This window comes from Urocitellus parryii, chromosome 2 (genome assembly GCF_045843805.1).
Source record: "Urocitellus parryii isolate mUroPar1 chromosome 2, mUroPar1.hap1, whole genome shotgun sequence".
NCBI lineage: Eukaryota > Metazoa > Chordata > Mammalia > Rodentia > Sciuridae > Urocitellus > Urocitellus parryii.
The window spans coordinates 114105455-114127266 of NC_135532.1; the positions used below are offsets into that span (position 1 = coordinate 114105455).

Consider the following 21812-nt stretch of genomic DNA (forward strand, 5'->3'; position numbering starts at 1 on the left):
CTTTCCCTGGGGCAGAAGTGCCTCCCCTTGAGGCAGAAGTCTCCGCGTGTGTAATTTAAATCAATCCAAATAAAATTCCCTTTAAAGCATCTGGTGGTGAGTTAGGAAAGCTGGTTCTTTTAAATCACATGGACTTGCTGTCTAATGTGCTGCACCTGTCTGGACTCCTGCAGCAGAGCCTCGCGGTTGTGTGTCCAGGCCTCGGGTGTCCAAATCCCATTCAGCATTTGATACATTTTTTCGCTGGAACATGTTTACCATTTTAGTTTTACTTATCACCTCACTTAGCATAACAGTTCAGTGAGTGCGCACTAGAGGTTTGTTAAAATAATCCTAACTCCAAAATTTAGTTATGGGCCTTTTTCCCTATGAAACATCGTTGAAATATGAGGAGGGGGGGATTCTTGGGGGGGGGGCGGGGGGCTTGTTTTGGTTTGGTTTGTTTTTTTGGTATCAGGATTTGAACCCAGGGCTTAACCATTGAGCCACATCCCCAGCCACCCTCCACCCCCTTTTTTGAGATGGGATCTCACTAAGTTGCTGAGGGTCTTGCTGAATTGTTAAGGCCAGCTTTGAACTTGTAATCCTTCTGCCTCAGCCTCCCTAGTTGCTGGAATTACAGGCCTGTGCCACAACACATTACAGGCTGTAATATTTCTTAAGGATGCTCTATTGCCAAATAATTATTGCACAGATGTGTTAATTTTGAGGGTGTAAAGGTAACTTTACAATGGAGAGAACTAGTGTACACCACCTCAACCAAATGATCAAAATTAACCAATAATTGGACAATAAATATTTGGGCATCATGTGCCCCTGAGTGTGAAACATGGAGAAGGACTCATCTCTTTTGGACTATTCCTAGAAAAATGTTTAACCCTAATCTAATCATGAGGAAACAACTAGCCAAATTCAAATCCAAGGGCCTGTGGCAAAGCAGTTTACCTGGAATCATGAAAAGTATCACAAAAGACAAAAAACGAAAAACTGGGAAGTTGTTCTATAGAAACAATCAACTATATGCAGGGAATTTGATGTGGTGTTACTTTGTTTTTGGTTTTGTTTTAAAATGTTCAACATGGCTACTGTGTTTCTCAGATTCTCAGAGATACTTTGTTTCCTCTGAGAAACTTAGTTAAAATTGTAGGGAGTTGGGTGGGTGGCACATACCTATAATTCCTGAGAAGGGATGATTGCAAATTCGAGGCCAGCCTCAGCAATTTAGCAAGACCCTCTCTCAAAATTTAAAAATTAAAAGATCTGAGGATGTAGCTCAATGATAAAAGTGCTCCTGGGTTCAATCCCCAGTAACAAAATACAATAAATAAAATTTTAAAATGTATAAAGAAGTATCGAAAAGGTATTATTATTATTTGTCTGATGGTGAGATTCTGCTTATGTTGAATGTTTATTAGAATAGGAAACACTGGGCTGGGGATGTGGCTCAAGCGGTACTCGCCTAGCATGCGTGTGGCCGGGGTTCGATCCTCAGCAGCACATAAAAAAAGATGTTGTGTCCGCCGAAAACTAAAAAATAAATATTAAAAAATTCTCTCTTAAAAAAAATAATAATAGGAAACACTGTGGGTGTGGTGGCACATGCCTTTAATCCCAGCACCTGAGGAAGGAGGATCACAGGTTCAAAGCCAGCCTTAGCAAGAGCGAGGCACTAAGCAACTCAATGAAACCCTGTCTTTAAATAAAACACAAAATAGGGCTGGGGATATGGCTGAGTGCCTGAATTCAATCCACATGACCAAAAGAAAGGAATAGGAAATATTACTGAAAGGGGTCAGCTACTTTGCTCAAAAAAACTACAAATCTTAAATCTTTAAAACAGAGGGCTGGGGATGTGGCTCAAGCAGTAGCGCGCTCGCCTGGCATGCGTGCGACCCAGGTTCGATCCTCAGGACCACACACAAACAAAAATGTTGTGTCCCCCCCCCCCCAGAACTAAAAAATAAATATTAAAAAATTCTCTCTCTCTAAATAAATAAATAAATAAAGTTCCATGGACAACTCAAAAAAAAAAAGTAAAAGTTTTTAAAAAATTGATAATTCTTGCTTGAGTGTGGTGAATAATTCTAAGGTAGGCATGGTATAGGGCACATCTGTAATACTAAGGATTTGGGAGGATGAGGCAAGAGGATTGCAAAATATGAGGCCAACCTCATCAATTCAGCAAAGCACTATCCAACTTGAAGTCTCAAAATAAATAAAATAAAATTGAAAGGACCAGGGATGTGGCTCACTGGTTAAGCACCCCTGGATTCAATGCCAGTATGAAAAAATTACAATTTTTGTCAGGTATGGTGGCACACACCTGTAATTCTAGCAACTCAGATTGCTGAGGCAGTAGGATTACAAGTTTGGAGCCAGCCTCAGCAACTTAGGCCTTGTCTTAAATAAAAAGTAAAAATGACAAGACATGTGGCTCGGTGGTAAAGCACAGGTGGGTTCAATCCCTGGTACCAATAAATAAATAAATAAATAGATAGATAGATAGATATAGATAGAATAACAGTAATTCTGGAGGTCATGTAACTGAACTAGTATCCCCTGGTTTTGTTGTAGATAACACCTCTGACACATTGTCAGCAAAAGCTTGGTCCTTGTCCTGGATGCCAGTCCAATAAAGAGAAAAAGGAAAAAGAAGTTTCAAGGAACTTATGTCCCAGTGGATGGGATTCTGCCCTTTAGGGGGAACAAGGAATTTTAAAGAGGTGATTCAAAGGCTACTTGTTAATTTGGGAGATAATCATTTCTGAGATCTGGTGCCATCCCCAAAGTCTGAATCACATTGTTCTTGTGCTGGGTGTGTGCTCAAGGACAAATAATTCTGCCTAGCATGGGAAAGAAAGGTAATCTTGTTTCTCTAGAGATGAGGGAGGAAAAGGGATTAGGGAAAAGGAAGAGAAAGAATCATTGTTTTTAAAAGTAAACTGCAGTGGCAGAGGACCAAGGGCTAAGAGCACAAAGTGCAAAGTGAACCAGTGTTGTTACCGCTGTTGACCGGTGATGAGTCCTTGCTTCCCCAATGTTGAAGAATAACACCAGAGAAGCACGCAGAGGCAAGGTCAGAGTAGAAATTAGAAGTTTATTAAAGGACAGCAGAAAAGACTTCTCCTGGAGGAAGAAGGGGACCCAAGAAGTGGAATCCATGGAAGTGCGGTTGTTTCCCTTTTTATAGTTCTTTCAGTGATGGAATGTAGGTTGGAAGGGGTGGGACACAGGTGGGCCAAAGAAGTAATCTGGGCAGGAAGGACTTCATTAACATTTCTTTGGGATGGGCTATCTTCAAATCTCCTGGGGCTGTTCATTAACATTTCTTTGGGATGGACTTTGGGCCTAGGGCTTTCCCCCCCTTCCCCCCCCATTTCAATAACATTCCATGAGTTGTCCTGCATTTCATTCTCAACATGGTCTCCATTTTAGATCTTACTGGATATTAGACCCGATTTACCTAACTACACTGACTGCCTAATTTTAAATCTGGCTTCAGTGTTACAACATGGCTATGATAAGGGTTGCCTCAGTTGGTTCTTAGGACTTTGAGGCTGTTTTTGTGGAAAAATACTCTTCACTTGGTCCTGTGGAAGTGTCCAGTGGATGGTATTTTCATGTTAGAGTACCCCAAACTCCACCCTCAGATTGATACCTGAGATAGGAACTTCTGACCGGATCATGGTAAAAATAAAATCAAGCCAGGGAAGCTCGCCTGGGCAAGGCTTTTAACTGGGGCTTCAGCTGCAATGAGGCAGTGCTGGTTGAGACGGGGAACAGGCAGCTCCCAGAACAAAGGGAGATGTTGGCACTTACTGATTCTCTGGGGTGGGCTAAAGTCCAGTAATTTTTCCTTGCGCAAACATCCTGACCTTGAGTAGTGGGTGGTTGGCTTATCCTGGAAACTGCTGTATTTCTTCAATGGGAGCCTTCCTCCTGCACAAACATCCCGGCCTTGTGATAAGGTTGGGCTGTTGTAGCTGAGAGAGCATAGGAATGGGGGTGGAAGAGCACACACAGCATGCTTTTAAAGAGTAACAAGATGAGTGTCCAGAAGTATGTGGGTCTCCTGTCCTTTTTGTGGTGATCCCCAACAGTCTCATTCTCTCATCTGGTTTATTCTTGTCAAAGGGGTCCCAGTTTTTCTGATGCTTGATAAGATTGTTTGGGAGGAGAAAAGAATACAACTATGCTTGTTGTGCTTTCATAGTTTTGAGAAAAAGGAGATTTATTGCTTTGATAGCAAAGGAGAAACACCAGGAACTCTTGTTTCAAAGGCTGTGGTTCTGCCCATTAGCAGGAACAGGGGGCTTTTAAAAGAGGTGATTCAAAGGCTACATTCCAGTGTAGTGTTCTCTGTTGTAATTGTAACTCAGTGTTAATTTGGAAGATAGTAATTTCTGAGATCTTCTGGTACCATCCCCAAAGTCTGCATTACTTTGTTCCTAGGGTGGATGTGTACTCAGGAACAGATTAATCTGCCTGGGATGAGGAAGAAAGGTAATCCTGTTTCCCCTGAGATTAGGAAGGAGTAGGAAAAGAGGGAGAGAAAGAAACATATCCGTTTTAAAAATAAGTTGCAGTGGCAGAGCACCAAGGGCTATCTTCAAAACATGAAGTGGACTGCTGTTACACACTGTCAATGGGTAATGGTCCTGAGTTAAGGCCTCACGTTGCATCTGCCTTTGTACCCACTGTGGCCTCTGACTGCCTTAAGATCATACTAACACTACCATTTTCTGAGCATGTGGTCCACAGAGAGCCATGAAGGCTGATTATTTCAGGTCCATTCATTTTTATCCACACCTTTAATCACCCAGCTGCTTTATCCCATAAATATTCCCAGACTCTATCTTCAGGGAGGTGGATTTGAGTCTTGGATTTCCCCTCCACATTTGGTCACCTTTCAAATGCTTTCTTTTGCAAAACTTATTATTTTGGTGATTGGCATACTGTGCCTTGGGCAAAACAGGGCCTGGTTCCATAATACTGTTACAGCCCTTGACTGGTGAGGAGTCCTTGCTTCCCCAATGTTGAAGAATAACACCAGAGAAGCACGCAGAGGCAAGGTCAGAGTAGAAATTAGAAGTTTATTAAAGGGCAGCAGAAAAGACTTCTCCCAGAGGTAGAAGGGGACCCAAGAGGTGGGATCCGTGGAAGTGCAGTTGTCTCCCCTTTTTATAATTTTGGTGATGGAATGTAGGTTGGAAGGCCGGAGGGGGTGGGACACAGGTGGGCCAAAGAAGTAATCTGGGCAGGAAAGGCTTCATTATCACTTCTCTGGGATGGGCTATCTCCAAATCTGTTGGGGGCTGTTATGGGGTGGACTTTGGCCTAGGGCCTTTCCGGAACTTCATTAACATTCCATGAGTTGTCCTGCATTTCCCAGAATCATTCTCAGCATGGCCTCCATTTTAGATTTCACTGATATTAGACCCTATTTACCTAACTACACTGACTACCTAACTTTAAATCTGGCTTCAATACTGCTCAACCCACAACAAGATCCTTATCCCTCCTTTCCATAATACCAAGTTTTATAAAGATTAGAAGAAAACAAAGAGAATAACAAAAGTGAGACAACTACAAAAGCTTGAGGAATTAAATATCCCTAACAGTAAGAGTCCCTGATTTATAGCTCTGATTTTCTTGTTGGGGCAATCACTGTTTTAACACAGAGCTCCTAGAAGCCATGTAAAATGAAGGCATGTTCCTCAGTCCTTCACCTTCCAGCCCTGTTCCTACCCCTACCCACCTCAGCAGGCACATTAGTCTCCAGTACATTCAAGCACACTACAATACTCCTTGAATCAGTGTTTCAGGTAAAATGGGTTTAAGATTAAGTGAATAGGGCTGGGGATGTGGCTCAAGCGGTAGCGCGCTCGCCTGGCATGCGTGCGGCCCGGGTTCGATCCTCAGCACCACATACCAACAAAGATGTTGTGTCCGCCGAGAACTAAAAATAATAAATAAATAAATATTAAAAATTCTCTCTCTCTCTCTCTCTCTCTCACTCTCTTTAAAAAAAATAAAATAAAAAAAAAAGATTAAGTGAATAATAGGGACATCATGTGTTCATGTAAACTGAAACCCTTCAGGGTGGAATAGAGGGTATGTCCATATGTAGGGGTGAAAAACCAGCCTCTATCTCAGAGCAAAGCCTGTCCAAGGAAGGGACATGACCTTTGTCCTTGGAAAGACCCACAGAGCACTCCTAGGCACATTCCCACCCTGCTAAGTTGTTTATCTACAAATAACAGGAGAGATCTGCTGCGCCAGGTGTCCCTGACTCAGTCAGGCTAGGTGGAGATCCATAGCAACCCCTAGCAGCCACCAATCAGCATGAGACAGGGAAATACCTGGGATGCCAGATGACCCTCCCAGTAGTTTATGGTGGTTGATAACATATTGGGAAACCATGTAGTTCAGCACGTACACCCCTCTTGGCTCAAACCAACCAGTTCAAACCAATACCCCTTTTGTTCTGACCAATCACCCCTACCCAACTTGTTCCTGCCAGTGAATGTGCTAATCATGTTTTAGAGTTGTTATTTGATTTTCCCGCAGTGTGTGATGATTTGCTCTGATGTATGTGAAGTCCCTGCCCTCTCCAAAGAATGTATAAAAATGCTGCAAACCCTGAGCCCGGGGCCTCTCAGCGTCACCAGTTGCTGTGTGTGTGTGCACGCGGAGGACCGAGCTATCTCGCAATAAACACCTCTTTGCTGCTTACATTGATCTTGGGTCTCTGGTGGTCTTTGGGGGTCCTGAATTCGAGCATAACAGGGGCATGAACTAAGTCACTGGATTCTCTTTCTAGCTCTGTTTCATTCTCAAGCTGGTGCTTTACCTGTGTCAAGATGTTAACCAGGACTGGGTGAGGCTCAGTGGTAGATAGCCTACTTAACAAGACCCAGGCCTGGGTTCCACCCCCTTACCTCCACCCCCCCACACACACAGGTGAAGATGGCAATCAGTAGTTGTGGGCTCAGGCCTCCTCTCAGCTTTCCAGCAGAAATAAGCCCCTTTCTCTTCTCCCCACTTAGTTGACATCCTGAACTAATCACTGTGAGGGAGGGAAGGGAGAGGGAGAAGTGGATTGGCTCACAAACTAGGGAAGAAGTCAGTGCCACCCAAACCACAGTCACTGAGAATGGAGATGTGTTCCCATGGGAAAACCAAAGAAGGGAGATTGGTTAAACCATAGATGTGCAACGCATTTCTCAAACACCCCCAAAATCTCAGACCTCCCCATCTGGTCTTCTGTTCTCCTACCTGAAATGCCTTTCCACTTATCCTCCCAACAAATGCCTATGTCTGCAGTCTTTTTAAAACCCAGAGCACATGTACCTCCATTCTGTTACTTGCTTTGCTTGTCCTGAAAGGATAAAAGAAACTGAAGTTAAAATGTAAAGGACTAGGTATTGTAAAGTTTCTAAACTGCACTCAGAACCTGAAATTCCTGTGGCAGTTAAGACAATTCCAGGAACTGCCTATTAGATATGTGTCAAATCCCCCCTGACCACTTAATTGCTTAACAACTTGGACCCTGTGCAGCTCGGCACATAGGCACCTCAGGGCCCAAACCAATCAGTTTGAATGTATCCCCCTCCTTAGGACTGACCTATCACTCCTGCCCAAACTGTTCCCGCCAATGAATGTGCTAATCATGTTTGAGAGTTGTTTGATTTTCCCGTGCCTCATGATGATTTGCTCTGATGTATGCAAAGCCCCCGCCCTCCCCAAAAAGTGTACTTAAGCACTGCTCAACCCCTGCTCGGGGCTCTTGGCCGCTCTCCCTTCTTGAGTGAGCCCGGAGCCCCAGCGCGCTGGATCTGCAATAAACCCCCTTTTGCTGTTGCATGAGTTGGTCTCTTGGTGGTCTCTTCCTCCGTCCTTTGCCAGTCCCTTACAGTCCATAACATTACTCCATCCTTTGGGCCATTTCTGTGGCTTGTGCTTAATTCTGTTATCAGACTGGAACTGAATAGGAAATTTTTTTTTTACAACTCACTGTAATCCCATGTGACCCTGGAGCTTCCAGCATAGTAGGCAAGGGCTCCACCAATGAGCTACACCTCCAATCCTTTCCACACTTATTTTGAGGCAGGGTCTTGTTGAGGGCCACAGCTGAGTCAGGATGACAGCATGGCATATTGCCAGAAGGGAGTGGTTGAGAGGTGATGCCATTGAGCCATTGAGATGATGATGGTTATGTTAAACTGTGTATTCAATTGTGTATTTGACCTTTAGTGTCTGGCAATAGGGCGGCTCTTGCTACTTTGGAGTTCACCTTAAGTTCTCAAGGGGTTCTGAGAGAGTTGGCGCGGAGCACAGTGGAGAGCTGGGGGTGTTCCCAGAGAGCATGTGTGGCTTGGTGGATCTGAGAATGAGGAAGGAATGATGTAAAAGAATAGAATTTTCCCTAGCAAGGAAAACTTGAGCAGTAGAACAGGTAGAGCAGAGGGAAGGATGGGAGTGAATATCCCAAAAAGCCTGTAAGGGACAATTCTTAGTAACCTGTTTTCAGTGATGACAAAGCAACTTTAAAGGCCATTTTTACCAGATCTCTGATGGGGGTCCAAGGGCTCTCTTCAGCTTGTTTGAGCTTTGAGTTAGCTGGTAAGAGGACCTGGTGGGACCTGGTGTGGGCGCTGACAGAAGAAGAGAGGAGTGAGTGGGTGAAGGGATTCCTTCAGTACCTGCTACCTCAGAAAAGAGGCAATGGTTTGAGGAAAGGCGGTTGTTTAGTTTTTGATCTAGTGAATGGAGAGGAGAAGTCAGGTTGTTCAGGTGGGGGAGACAGTGGAGGGGCTGGGGCAGAAGGTTGAGGGTGAGGACCTATTTGAGCCAGGCGATAGGGTGGAAATTCATCAGTAGGGTCAAAAGTAGTGGATGAGTCTGGAGGAGGAGAAGATTGGGGATCAGTGGTTGTGGGTTTTGGTTTGCAAGCTAGAAAAATTTGCAGAGGTCTGCAAGAGGTGCAGAGAGCACAAGCAAGAAGAAAGCTTTGATACAGCAGCTCTTTACCCATTTTTTCGAATGCTCACAGTAATTGTAGAGATCCCTTAGAATGGAGGGATCCAGGGACCCAAAAGGGAGGCCATCTGCTTTGGTTGTCTAAGGGATAAGTGGGCCAGGCCTGGGTGCTATATTTGATCAATTTTGGGGTTTTGATGTCTGGTGTCAAGGAGAGAGTTTTGAGGTTATCCAAGAGGCATTGTAGGGGAGAGTCGACTGGCAGAGAGGACACATTACCCATGTCGCAAAGTAGTATAAGGAGGAGGAAAGGGGACGCAAACTTGGTATAGAGGAGAAGGAAGGAGACGCAACTGTAGTATAAGAGAGAAGGAGGAAACTGATTTATTGGCAAAAGGGGCGTCCCCGCTAGAGCCAAAAATCAGGAGTGCCTTAGTGGCAGGTTCGAGCTGCAGAGATTGGTCGTCACCGAATCCTGACAGTCGAGGCTCTCGTCCTGGTCGGAGCCGTAGCAGTGGGAGACCTTGGCCAAGGCTTTTCTTTTCGGAACCCCTCCTGAAGAGGCCGGAGACTCGAAGGGCCGCAGGGCCGGAAAGAGGGGAAATAAAGAGACAGGGGAAGAGGGAGGAAGGGGAGGATAAGCATCTCTCTGGCGGCCGAGTCTTGAAGGTGAGGACTAGGATTTTAGGAGAGCCACCGAGGCCATGAAGGTCTGGGTGGGGTGTGATGTTCAGTTTTCTGTTTTGTGTCCCCGGAGGTTACACAGTCCTTTGAGGGAGACCTACAAAGCCTATGCTGGTAAACTACCAGCTGGGAGGGGAAGGGAATAATTTTGAACCCAGGAGTCTATTCTGCCCTAGGAAGGAGTCCCTGAGGGCCACCGTGGCCTTGAAGGCTGTGGTGGGGTGTTTTCCTCCCCGCAGGTGGGCAAAGAGGTTTGCCGGACAATCAACGGTCAAATCCTCCTGACACCACCTTTGAGTTTAGGACTCCAGGAAGGGGAAACTCACCAATCGAAGGTCGGTGGTGGATGGAGTTCTGGCAGTCGAGAAAATGGGTTCAGGCCTGGGTTCAGGCCATCTGGTGAGTGGCACTTCCGAAGGAAGAGGGACCCAAAAGTGGGTTTTAACCCTCTCCCGGGTTTCGACACCAATGAAAGGAAAGTGACCACAACACTCGGAGTGACCAAAAGATCTTTATTGCAGCAGTGCAACAAAGAGAAAAGAAGGAAGGAAAGAGAGAGAGAGAAAGAGAGAGAGAGAGAGAGAGAGAGAGAGAGAGAGAGAGAGAGAGAGAGAGAAAGAAGAGATGAACAAGGAGAGAGCAAGAGCAAGAGAGAGACAGAGAGTGCACGCAAGAAAGATAAAGAGCAAGAGAGAAAGAGCAAGAGAAAGAGAGCAAGAGAGAGGGGGGCCTGGCAGGAGGGATTTTTTATAGCCCAAATCTAATGGGGCCTCTGGGTCTGCAAGCTGCCTTGTTGGCCCAAGGGGGGTTGAGTGCTCAGCCTTGAGCGGGACTTGACACAAACAGGTGATAAAGGACCAGATAGAGGGGGGTTTGAGTGCATGGGCTATCTTGCAGCCAACATCTGTTCAGCCTGCCCTGCAGACAACACAGTTCAGCCTGCTCTGCACCCAACACATCTCATGTTTGAAAGTCTTGTTGCCTGGGACAGCCCTTGGATTGACAAGGTCAGCACTGTCTGGGAGTGACTTTAGAAAGGAAACCTTAGGTTCCACCTAGACATACAGACTATCAGAATGTGAAGCTGACAGGATTCCCAGGTGATTTCAAGCATTTTAAAGCCTGAGAAAGTGTTTTTAAAGAATACCAGAAAATGCCAGCTGGGCACAGTGGCACATGCCTGTAATCCCAGCAGCTCTGGAGCCTGAGGCAAGAGTATTTCAAGTTCAAACCCAGACTCAGCAAAATAGAGGTGCTAAGCAACTCAGTGAGACCCTGTCTCTAAATAAAATACAAAATAAGGCTGGGGATGTGGCTCGGTGATTGAGTGACCCTGAGTTCAATCCCTGATACCCACCAAAAAAAGAATATCGGAAAATGGAAAATCATACTATATAAGTTTTCAGTAGCTGCTGTAACAAACTGCCACAAATTTAGTGACTAAAATCAACACAAATTTATTCAACTATGGTTCTGCAGGGCAGAAGTCCAACACAGGTCTCACAAGGATGAGTCGGGGCGTGGACAGGGCATGGACAGGGAAGCTATTGCTGTGCAGGGGTTCTGGGGGAGAAATCTGTCCCTCTGTGACCATGCTTCCAAAGTCCTATCTAATTCTGACCACAGCTGGAAAAGTTCCCTGCTTTTAAAGATTCATATGGTTAGATTGGGCCCCTCTGGATAACCATCTATCTCAAAGTTCTTAATTTAACCACACCTGCAAAATCTTTTTTGCCACATAAGGTAACATAGTTACGGACACTAGGACTAGAACACGGGAATTTTTCGGGGAGGTCAATTTTCTGTCTATCACATTCACCATTATCAATTTTAATGATTTCAAGGTTTCAAGAAACAGATAATGTCATTTTACATATACTTACTGTCATGAGCAAATCATGCCACTAATATAGACCAAACATGTTTATGTCTTTTTACAATGTTAGAATGTATCAAATAGGGAGACCGCCGAGATTGTGGCTCGCCATGGAGCCCCAGGTCGTGAAGCCACCAGGGCAGGATTTTATAGTGGAGCGTCTCAAAAGTCGGTACGGTCTCAAGGGCAGCTGCTCCGGACAGATGATTTGGATATCTACTCCTCTGGAGATAAAGTTGGTTCCTTGAAATGTTATTCTGATGAAAGAAAACATGATACAACATCTTTTTGCGGTTCATTCAAGCACTTAAATGTGAATTGTTGACCTGCCAATAGATAGGGCCTTACCAAAACCTCGGACTGAATATTGTGATGTCAGTGACTCTCCATTGAAAAGTGCCAGCTATCCAAAATCCAATGTGTCAAACAAGCAGACTTTACTTCCACATCAAATAAATCAGATATATGATGAGTTATTTCAAATACATCTGAAACTGCAGTCTGAAACTGCAGCACAACAGAATTTTGCTGAAGAACTTCAAAAGCGAGAATGTTTTTTAATTGAAAGAGAACAACTGCATTTCAGACACGAAAATGCCTTGAGTAAAATTAAAGTTGTCGAAGAAGAGGTTCTTACAAGATTTCAAATTCTAAAGGAGCAACATGATGCAGAAGTTGAACACTGAACTGAAATTCTTAAGAAAAGGAATAAAGATAGCAAGAGACTGGGGTCATATTTTGATGCATTGAAAGAATTGAATGATAATAGTTCAAGCTCGTCTGGATAACTTACAGAGGAAGTATGAATTTATGTCAGTGCAGAGATTGAAAGAAAATTCCCATGTTCCTCATGAAATGAAAAGTGTAAAACAAGAAAAAGTACCAGGGCTGGGGATGTGGCTCAAGCGGTAGCACACTTGCCTGGTATGCGTGCGGCCCAGGTTCGATCCTCAGCACCACATACCAACAAAGATGTTGTGTCCGCCGAAAACTAAAATAAATATTAAAAAAAAAAATTAAAAAAAAGAAAAAAGAAAAAGTACCAGTTTCTAAAACTTCTAAGGTACCACTTAATGAGAAAGTATATGAACTTCTAACTGTCTTCATGGACTGGATTTCAGAACATCACCTTAGCAAAGTAAAACATGAAGAATCTGCTATGGATGGTGAAAAGCCATTACTCAAATCTGCTTCTCAGCAAAATGATATTCAAGAAAAGTGTATAAAGCTTTTGCCTGTGATGACAGAGCAGCTACAGTGGATGCCATTTGTGAATGCCAAATTTCATGAGCCTTTTGTAAAATTTATATATTGGTCTCTACGACAGCTAGATGGTGGAACACAGGTAAATGACTAATAGGAACCTATTTTCACAGAATGCTTCAATTAGTATTAATTCTCGATTTTTGTTTATATATGTGTGTATTATATATATGTGTGTGTGTGTGTGTGTGTGTGTGTGTATGTATATATGTATATATTTTGGCATATTTTCTTTATTTGAGAATAATCTTCTGAATTTATAAAACGTCTTGCAGAGATTTTGATAAGAATTATATTAAACATATATATCAAGTTGAGAATTGACATTTTTATTGTGTTGTATGTTCTAATTTATGAACACAAATTGCCTCTTTGCTTATATAGAATTTGATTTCTTTCATTGGCATTGTAGTTTTCTGCATAGAATGCCTCTGTGTGAGTTTTCAGCTGAGTATTTAATTTTTTATGTGATTTTGATTGATATTCTCTTTTTAATTTTGATGTCCGTATATGTGTTGATAGCATGTAGAAATATAATTGATTTTTCTGTTTGTGTCCTGTTTCTTTGACATTAGTAGTTCTAGTAGTTTCTTATAGAGACTCCTTCGGATTTTCTATAGAAATAGTCATGTTATCTCAAATATAAACAAAGTATCTTTTGTTTTGTTTTCCCTTTTAATTTGTATGCCTTTAGTTTCCTTTTCATAGTTTATTGCATTAGCTAGAATTTCTGGCACTATACTGATGGTACATTGTGGTGAGAGCAATATCTTTGCCTTATTCTCCACCTTAGGGGGAACCTTTAATCTATGCCATTAAGTATATATTAACATAGAATTTTTATAGATGCTTTTTATCAATTTGAGTTAATTCCCCTCGATTCCTATTTTCAGAGGTTTTATTATGAATGGGTTTATTATTGGATTTTTTCAAATTAATTTTTTGTATTAATTGATAAGGTCATATAATGTATATTACATAGACTTTTAAGCATTGAATCAGCTGTGCATCCCTGACATAAAGCCCATTTGGTTTTGGTGTTGAATTCAGCAATATACAAGAATTATGTTTGCTATTAAAAAAAAAAAAAAAAGAATGTATCAAATAACAACAAATTCTGGCTTGGCATAGTGATGCATGCCTGTAATCCCAGTGGTTCAGGAAACTGAGGCAGGAGGATGACAAGTTCAAGACCAGCCTCAGCAATTTAGGGAGGCTCTAAGCAACTCAGTGAGACCCTGTCTTACATTAAAACTGAAAATTTAAAACTGGGGATGTAGCTCAGTGGTAGAATATACCTGGGTTCCATCCCCAGCACCATAAAATAAATAAATAATAAATACACAAGCCATACCACTTTCATCAGTTGCATTTCACTGAGTGCTGAGGGCCATTGCCAAGTAGGAATGACACATCGAAATTTCCTTGCCAGCGTACCCCATGTTAAATGGACTTGCCTTGGAAATCCGCTGTGACCTTGCATGTGTGTTTGAGAAAGGTGACCCTGCTCAAGGACGAGGGTGGATCCAGGTTTAAGGTGTATCCTGCAGGTTTGAGGAAGTATCCCGCTCCTTGGGTTTAGGGCGTTCACGGATGAAGACAAGTTTAAGGCGTTCCCGGTTTAAGACAATCTGGGTTTAGGGAAGTTCCAGGTTTAAGGTTATTGCTGCTGGGAATAGGGCGTTCCTGCTGCCTAAGTTCCCGTTGAGTTCTCGTGGAATTGAGAAAGTATTGGGGACGTGAATTGTGCGGCGGCAGAACTGGGATTTCCCCAGAACGTGTGTAGAGGCCGGTGTGAGTTCGGGAATAAAGAATTGCTGTTTGAATCTACAAAGCTGTGAGTGGCTCTTGATTCTGTGCCCAGCCAAGACTGTGGCAACTGAGTATTCCTGGGTTGCTCAGTAGTCACAGGCTCTTTTATTTCAGTCTTAATTACTAATAACTATAATGCTTGAGTCACACATCATACTTCACATAATGATATGTACAAGTTACAGAAAGACTAGGAAGGATTAAGTGTTTAGGCAGCTGCTCTGAAAGGCAGAGAGCAGAGAGAAATCAGAAGGCACTGCAGGTGGTCAGAAAACATCACAGATCAGCCCAGCACTAGTTGAGAGCACTGAGCTGTGAGAGCTCAGGGTCCAGATGGCAGGCAGTTTCAAATCGGGCCACGTCAAGCAGAGACAGAGAGCAGAGATGAAGCCTGGGGATGGAGCTTGAAGCTCATCACCTGTCCACCTCATGACACCAGATGGTCTGGTGCCAGGGTCAGCATGTACTGCTGTGTCCAGTCTTGGGGACTCCCTCCTCCTTTTATGAGGCTCAGGTGAGGGGTTTCATCTGGTAAGGTTGATAAGCTCCAGTATCTGGTGTTTCTGAAATAATCTGTAATGCCCATGTGTCCATGTGCTCCCAATTGCTTTACTGGATAAGTTAGCACAAATAAATAATCTTGTGCCTTATGGCTGTGCTGGGTACTCAGTGGTTGATACTTATACACACAAGGCATAGAATCATTTTTATACCTGAGATAGGAACTTACCAGAGATTGCGACATGTTTTTGTTCTCTGCTCTTGTGTCTTCCGAGAAAGGGTTTTGAGCAAGACACTAAAAGGCACTAAAGACTTAGTAAAAAGATAGCAGACTTTATTACAAGAGAAAAAATAAGTGGGGAGCACCCTCAAGGGAGAGGGTGTGTCCTCTCAGGAGGACTGGTTAGTCCTCAGCCACTCAGTTGGTAAACCCAGTTTTCTTGGGGTAGGAGGGGAGGTTTCTGGACAATCCCACCCAAGCTCAACCTCTTAGCTTCTGAATGACAGTAGGGTTGTATCCAATTTTCAAGACCATACTGCATGTTTCTTTGACAGGCAACTCTGTCATTTTGGTTTCTGTAAAGATCCTCTTTCATCTCGGTCCCGCCAGATCAAGGCCTGTACTCCTTAGCCCTAAGAAGGAAGAACAACCTTGAAAATAACAAGCTTTTGGGCCAATGATTGTAACACACTGTTATCTTTTTAAACCACAGCTGGGTCAGAATGGCCTTGTGTGAGTTGCTTGAAAGAAAGACAGCTGGTTTAGCACAACTCAGTCTGTAAGACTGACCTTTTAAACTCCCTGTCCCCCTGCTCATGTCTACCTGATGCCTAACAATTCTATCTTAGCCCCTGGACTCAAAATGGGAGTAGCTCATGGCAAACTGCTTTATAAAGTAGAGTAACTCACCCAGCACTGAAAGATCTCTAAAGTCACATCTCCCATGTTGGTCATTCATGGGACCAAGGACCAGGTCATCAACTTCTCCCATGGCCTGGCCATATATGTACACTACCCCTGAGCCCTGTAGTTCCTCTAGTTGAGGGGTTTGAGCATAATGACATGGAGCTTTATGCACAATACCTGGAAAGATGAAAACAGATCATAATTCATGAACTTCCCAATTCCTCAAGACAACAACATGATCTTATTTCATTTACTGTAAATGGAAGAGTCCTCTGCTTTGCACATGCTTTATCTCGTTAGCTAACTGGCCCATAACTACACAGAAGTACCTACCTTTAGGGTGCTCCAATGGAAGAGCCGAGCAGACCTGTTTTGTAATCAAAAGTTGTTCTATGGGCTGGGGATGTGGCTTAAGCGGTAGCGCGCTCACCTGGCATGCGTGCGGCCCGGGTTCGATCCTCAGTGTAAGAGTAAAAGAAATTGAAGTTAAAATATAAAAGACCGGGTATTGTAAAGCTGCTTCTAAGCTGCAAAGCCTGAGTTAAAATGTAAATTCCTGAGGCAGTTAAGACAATGCCCTACTGACCATTTAATTGATTAATAGCCTAAGACCCTGTGCAGTTTTGCATGTAGGCATTCAGGGCCCGAACCAATCAGTTTGAATGTAACCCCTTCCTTAGGAATGACCTATCACTCCAGCCGGACCTGTTCCCGCCAATGAATGTACTAATCAAGTCTAAGAATTGTTGTTTGATTTCCCTGAGGTGTATGGTGATTTTTTAAAAGAGACTGTGATGTATGTAAAGTCCCGCCCTCCCCAAAAAGTGTACTTAAGCTCAACCCCTGCCCGGGCTCTGGGCTGCTCTCCCTTCTTGAGTGAGCACAGAGCCCCAGCGCGCTGGAATGGATCCCCAATAAATCCCCTTCTGCAATTGCATGAGTCAGTCTCTTGGTGGTCTCTTCCTCCGACGTTTCGCCGGACCCTTACACTCAGCACCACATACAAACAAAGATGTTGTGTCCGCTGAGAACTAAAAAATAAATATTAAAATTCTCTCTCTCTCTTTAAAAAAAAAAAAAAAAAAGTTGTTCTACTCCATTTCCACAATGTTAAACTGAGCATCTGGGGCCTGGGGTTATGGCTCAGTGGTAGATCATGCGACTTGCACGTGTGAGGCCCTGGGTTTGATCCTCAGCACCACGTAAAAATAAAAAAAGGTATTGTGTCCATCTAAAACTAAAAAAAATATTTTAAAAATAAAAAAAAAAAAAATAAACTGAGCATCTGTGATTCCCAGCATCTTTGCCGGCTGGACCAGAATGAGGGCTGTGTGGGCACCATCTCCTAATGCTGTGGGAAGTGTGCTCTGTTGCAATCCTCCTTTCTTGCCTTGCCTGTCAATTCTGATTCACAGATGCAGGACTCGTCCTCTGGCCCCCAGTTTGCTAAGCATTTGACACACAGCTCTTAACCTCTGGATTCACCCATTTGTGAAGCTGTCATGGTGTCTCTGGAAAACCACAGTGGTGGCAGTCCTTTTATTTTTGCTAACATGCTGAACTTTCCCCCAAACAAGAGTGGCAGGATGATTTACTAGAACTATCACTACCAGCTTCATCAACCTCAACCACAGAAATATAAATGGAAAATTCTTAAGCAAAAGGAAACTAGGGTTTTTTTTTTTTTAATGTAAATTTATTACTAGCCAACAGAGTTTGAATATTTTGATTGTCTGGTTGGTCTATCAAAGAGCCTGACTGACTTTGCTTCTGTAAAATCCTCCTTATGGGCTTTTTTAAAAGTTCTGGGCATACTTGCAATTGCACTGTGCATAGATTTTTTTTTTTTTTTTTTTTAGCTACATCCTCAGTTCTTTTTTATATTTTATTTAGAGACAGCATCTTGCTGAGGTGCTTAGGACCTCACTAATTTGCTGAGGCTGGCTTTGAATTCCTGATCCTCTTGCCTCAGCCTCACAAGCTGCTGGGATTACAGGCATGCACAACCACGGCCAGCCATAATTCCTAGATCTTTCATCCATTTTGAGTTGACTTTTGTGAGGGGTGAGAGATAGGGTGTAGTCTCATTCTTCTACATATGGATAACCAGTTTTCCCCAAAACCATTTGTTAAAAAGGCTGTCTTTTTTTCAGTGTGTGTTTTTGGAAATTTTGTCAAGGATCAGTTGACTGTACCTGTGTGGGTTTGTCTCTGGCTTCTGTTCTGTTCCATTGGTCTATGGGTTTTTATGCCAGTACCATGCGACTTTTGTTACTATAGCTTTGTAGTATAATTTATTTATTTTATTTTTTTTTATATCTTAGTTTATTTATTTTTATGTGGTGCTGAGGATCGAACCTGGTGCCTCACAGGTGCAAGGCAAGCGCTCTGCTACTGAGCCACAATCCCAGCCCCTTTGAAGTATAATTTAAAGTTAGTTATTGATATGCCCCAGCTTTGTTCTGTTGTTCATTTGTTTTGTTTTTTTGGCTTAGAATTGCTTTGGTTATTCTGGGTCTCTTATTCTTCCGAATGAATTTTAGGATTTTTTTTTTTTTCTAGTTTTGTGAAGAATGTCATTGGCATTTTGTTTTGTTTTTGTTTGGGTATGGGGGATTGAACCCAGGGAAGCTTTATCACTGAGGTACACCCCTAGTCCTTTTTATTTTTTGAGACTGAGTCTTGGAAGGTTTCCCAGGCTGGCCTCAAACTTGTGATCCTCCTGCCTTAACTTCCAGAGTCACTGGGATTACAGACATACACCACTGCACCTGGTTGTCTGGTATTTTGATGGGATTTTTTTTCTATTTTAAATCACCAAGTTTGCTGGGCACAGTGGCACATGTCTGCAATCCCAGTTACTTAGGAGGCTGAGGCAGGAAGATTGCAAATGAGCCTCAGCAATTTAGCAAAACACTGCCTCAAAAAATAAATAAACAAAAAGAACTGGGGATTTAACTCAGCAATAAAGCCCCTGGTTCAATCCTTGTTATCACAATCAATCAAGCAATCAAACAGAAAAAGAAGAAATAAGGGTTATGTGAGAAGTGTAGTTTAATGGCAGAGCATGGGCATACACAAAGCCCTTTAATAGGAGGAGGACAAATAAGACCAAAGATGAATCTGAGCCTCAAGATATCTGGATGTCCAGAGTCAAAGAATATTGTACGTAGAAAAGCTCCTTTGGTTTTCGTCAAAACAAAATTTTCATCAAAATTCTCAGTCAAAACAGCAGCAGAATGCCCAGGCTAGATTAACCAAGCACTGTATGCCTAAGTGTTATTTACAAAGAAATGATTTTCAAAGTGGCTCTATTTCTAATGAGAGTAACCAGACCAGAACATTTGTGGTAATATAACTGCCACAGGACTGAATGAAAAAGTCACTTCACTCGCTGACAAGTCCATGCGTACAGTCAGATGCTCCATATCTTCGCTGTCACAGAAATTTCATTATCACCTTAAGGCTCTATGTTCTCCCTGGTGACATGATATATCCTTCTTGCCTGCATTATGCACTTAATAGTCAACATTTGCCTTTGTATGAACCATTCCCTCTGTTAGGAGTGTAGTTCTAGCAAGTGCAGTGCTGTACACTTGTAATCCAGCTGTTTGCAAGGCTGAGGCAGAAGGATCCCAAGTTCTAGGTCAGCCCAGGTAACTTAGGGAGACCTATCTCAAAATAAAAATTTTAAAAACGCTGGTGTTGTACCTCAGTGATAGTACTCGCCCATCATGCATGAGAATCCAGGCACTGTAAAATCCAGATGTCCCCCTCCCCACAAAGAAAGAAAGGGCAGGAGGATGGGAAGAGAAATAGAGAGGAGTGTTGCTTCTATTTGGGGACTTATACTTCATTTGCTTGTTAAAAAAATTTATATATATATATATATATATATATATATATACACACACACACACACAAATGTGTGTGTGTGTGTGTGTGTGTGTTTTATTTAGTGACAAGGACTTGCTGAGTTGCTTAGGGCCTCACTAAGTTGCTGAGGCTGGCTTTGAACTCACCATTCATCTGCCTCAACCTCCCAAGCGGCTGGGATTACAGGAATGTGCCATCCGCCCAGTTTTAATTTGCTCTTAAGCTAAATTTTCATACTGTGTTATTAAATTCCTGTGGTCAATTGACGAATAACTGATTGCTAATGAAACTAAAGGAATTATGCCAACATTGAGTTTAAGATTTAATAATCTGAAGTTTAAATAATAATGAAAAGCAAATTCCCAAGGGAGGCTGTGAAAGACCCTAGCCCAGTTAGCCCAGTTACCTAAGGCCAAGATATGAAATCAAGATACCGGGCTTGTCACAAACAGGCTCAGGCTCCGGATGTGCTTTCCATATAACCGGTTGAGAAAGGACAGAGCACCCACATCCTGAGGCATGAATGAATAAACAGGAACAGATAAGCAGGAACAGAAAGAATAGAATGCAGACCTGTGGTTTTTGGAATGCAGACTTGTACCCCCTAGGTGGCCTATATGCTAGATTTAAACAAACCAATAAGAAACCTGTTGCTTCCCACGCGCGCCAAACCTGCCCCAAACCCTATAAAAATCTCTGTATCCCCAAGCCCAGTGTGCCAGTTCACCAAAGCTCTTGCTGAGGTTCTGCTGGGCACTCGCAGGCGCCTGTGTCTCAATAAACCACCTCCTGCTTTTGCAGCCAGTGTTTCGTGTGATTCTCCTTGGACAGGGAAACAGGGGTCTTTCATAATCGGGGTGTTTTTCAGCTGCAGGGTCTAACGGAATGAGAACAATTTAAGCATCAGGAATATATTTTAGCACCCAAAGGAAGTCACTGATAATAATTCTATTTGTGTCTTTAGCTTACCTATCTTAAAACAGTAAAAATATAACATCATTAGATTTTTTTAGACATGGATGAATTCAGGTCTATCAAAGGGCCTCTGTTGTAAAAGAATATGCAGCCAGATATGGTGGTGTACACCTGTAATCCTAGCAACTCAGGAGGCAACTGAGACCCTGTCTTATCATTTAAAAGGGCTGGGGATATATACAGCTCAGCGGTAAAGCGCCTTTGGGTTCAATCCCCAGTATCACAGCCACACCAAACTTCCCTGAATGTGTGTAAGTCAGAAAGGTTCAGGAAGAGACATCGGGGAAGTTTAATGGTTTAACCAACTCTCTGAACTGAACCCTGCACTCACTAGCGGGTGGGCAAAACGAGCTGCTGGGGGAACCGCCCCGGGTCCACGACCACCACCTCCGCGAGTCTTAACGTACAGGTTCAGAACAAGTTTTTAAAGTAGGGTTTTTGAGCATGTTTTATTTAGTGTCTTCACTGAAAAACATTAAAATGCACCCATTCCTTTGCTCACAGATCCAAGTTTCAATACGCTTTTCCAAAGTCTGCCTGGAAAACAAAACAGCCCGACGGCCTAACAAAGCGGCTTCCCATCCCGAGACCAAGCGCGGGGCATAAAGACGGAGTGAGCCGAGTTCTCCCTTCCTTCCAGTCCCGGCGGTGCGCGGCAGGGCGGCCGCCTTTCCTCCCGCTGGAGGGCGTTCCCATCGGCCCCCGGGACCTGAAGCTGCACTCGCGGGCGCCGCTGCTAGTCCTAGCGGAAGGCGGCAGGCCGCTGGCCACAGCTCGTGGGGCGGGGCGCAGGGACTAACTGACGCCGGCGTGCTGACGTCAGGCGGACGCATACGAGGCGTGAGGCGGCGGCGTCACGGAGCGCCGCGCCGCGCCGGGCGCTGTTAGTCTCGCCGGGCCGCGGCTGCGTCGGGCGTGCGTGCAGCTCGCTGCGAC

At 43.5% G+C, this 21812-nt stretch overlaps 1 pseudogene; it reads left to right on the forward strand.

Annotated features, from left to right (window-relative positions):
* The first annotated feature begins 11652 nt into the window (after window positions 1-11652).
* On the forward strand, window positions 11653-21675 carry LOC113185724 (coiled-coil domain-containing protein 138-like; annotated as a pseudogene).
* Window positions 21676-21812: the final 137 nt, after the last annotated feature.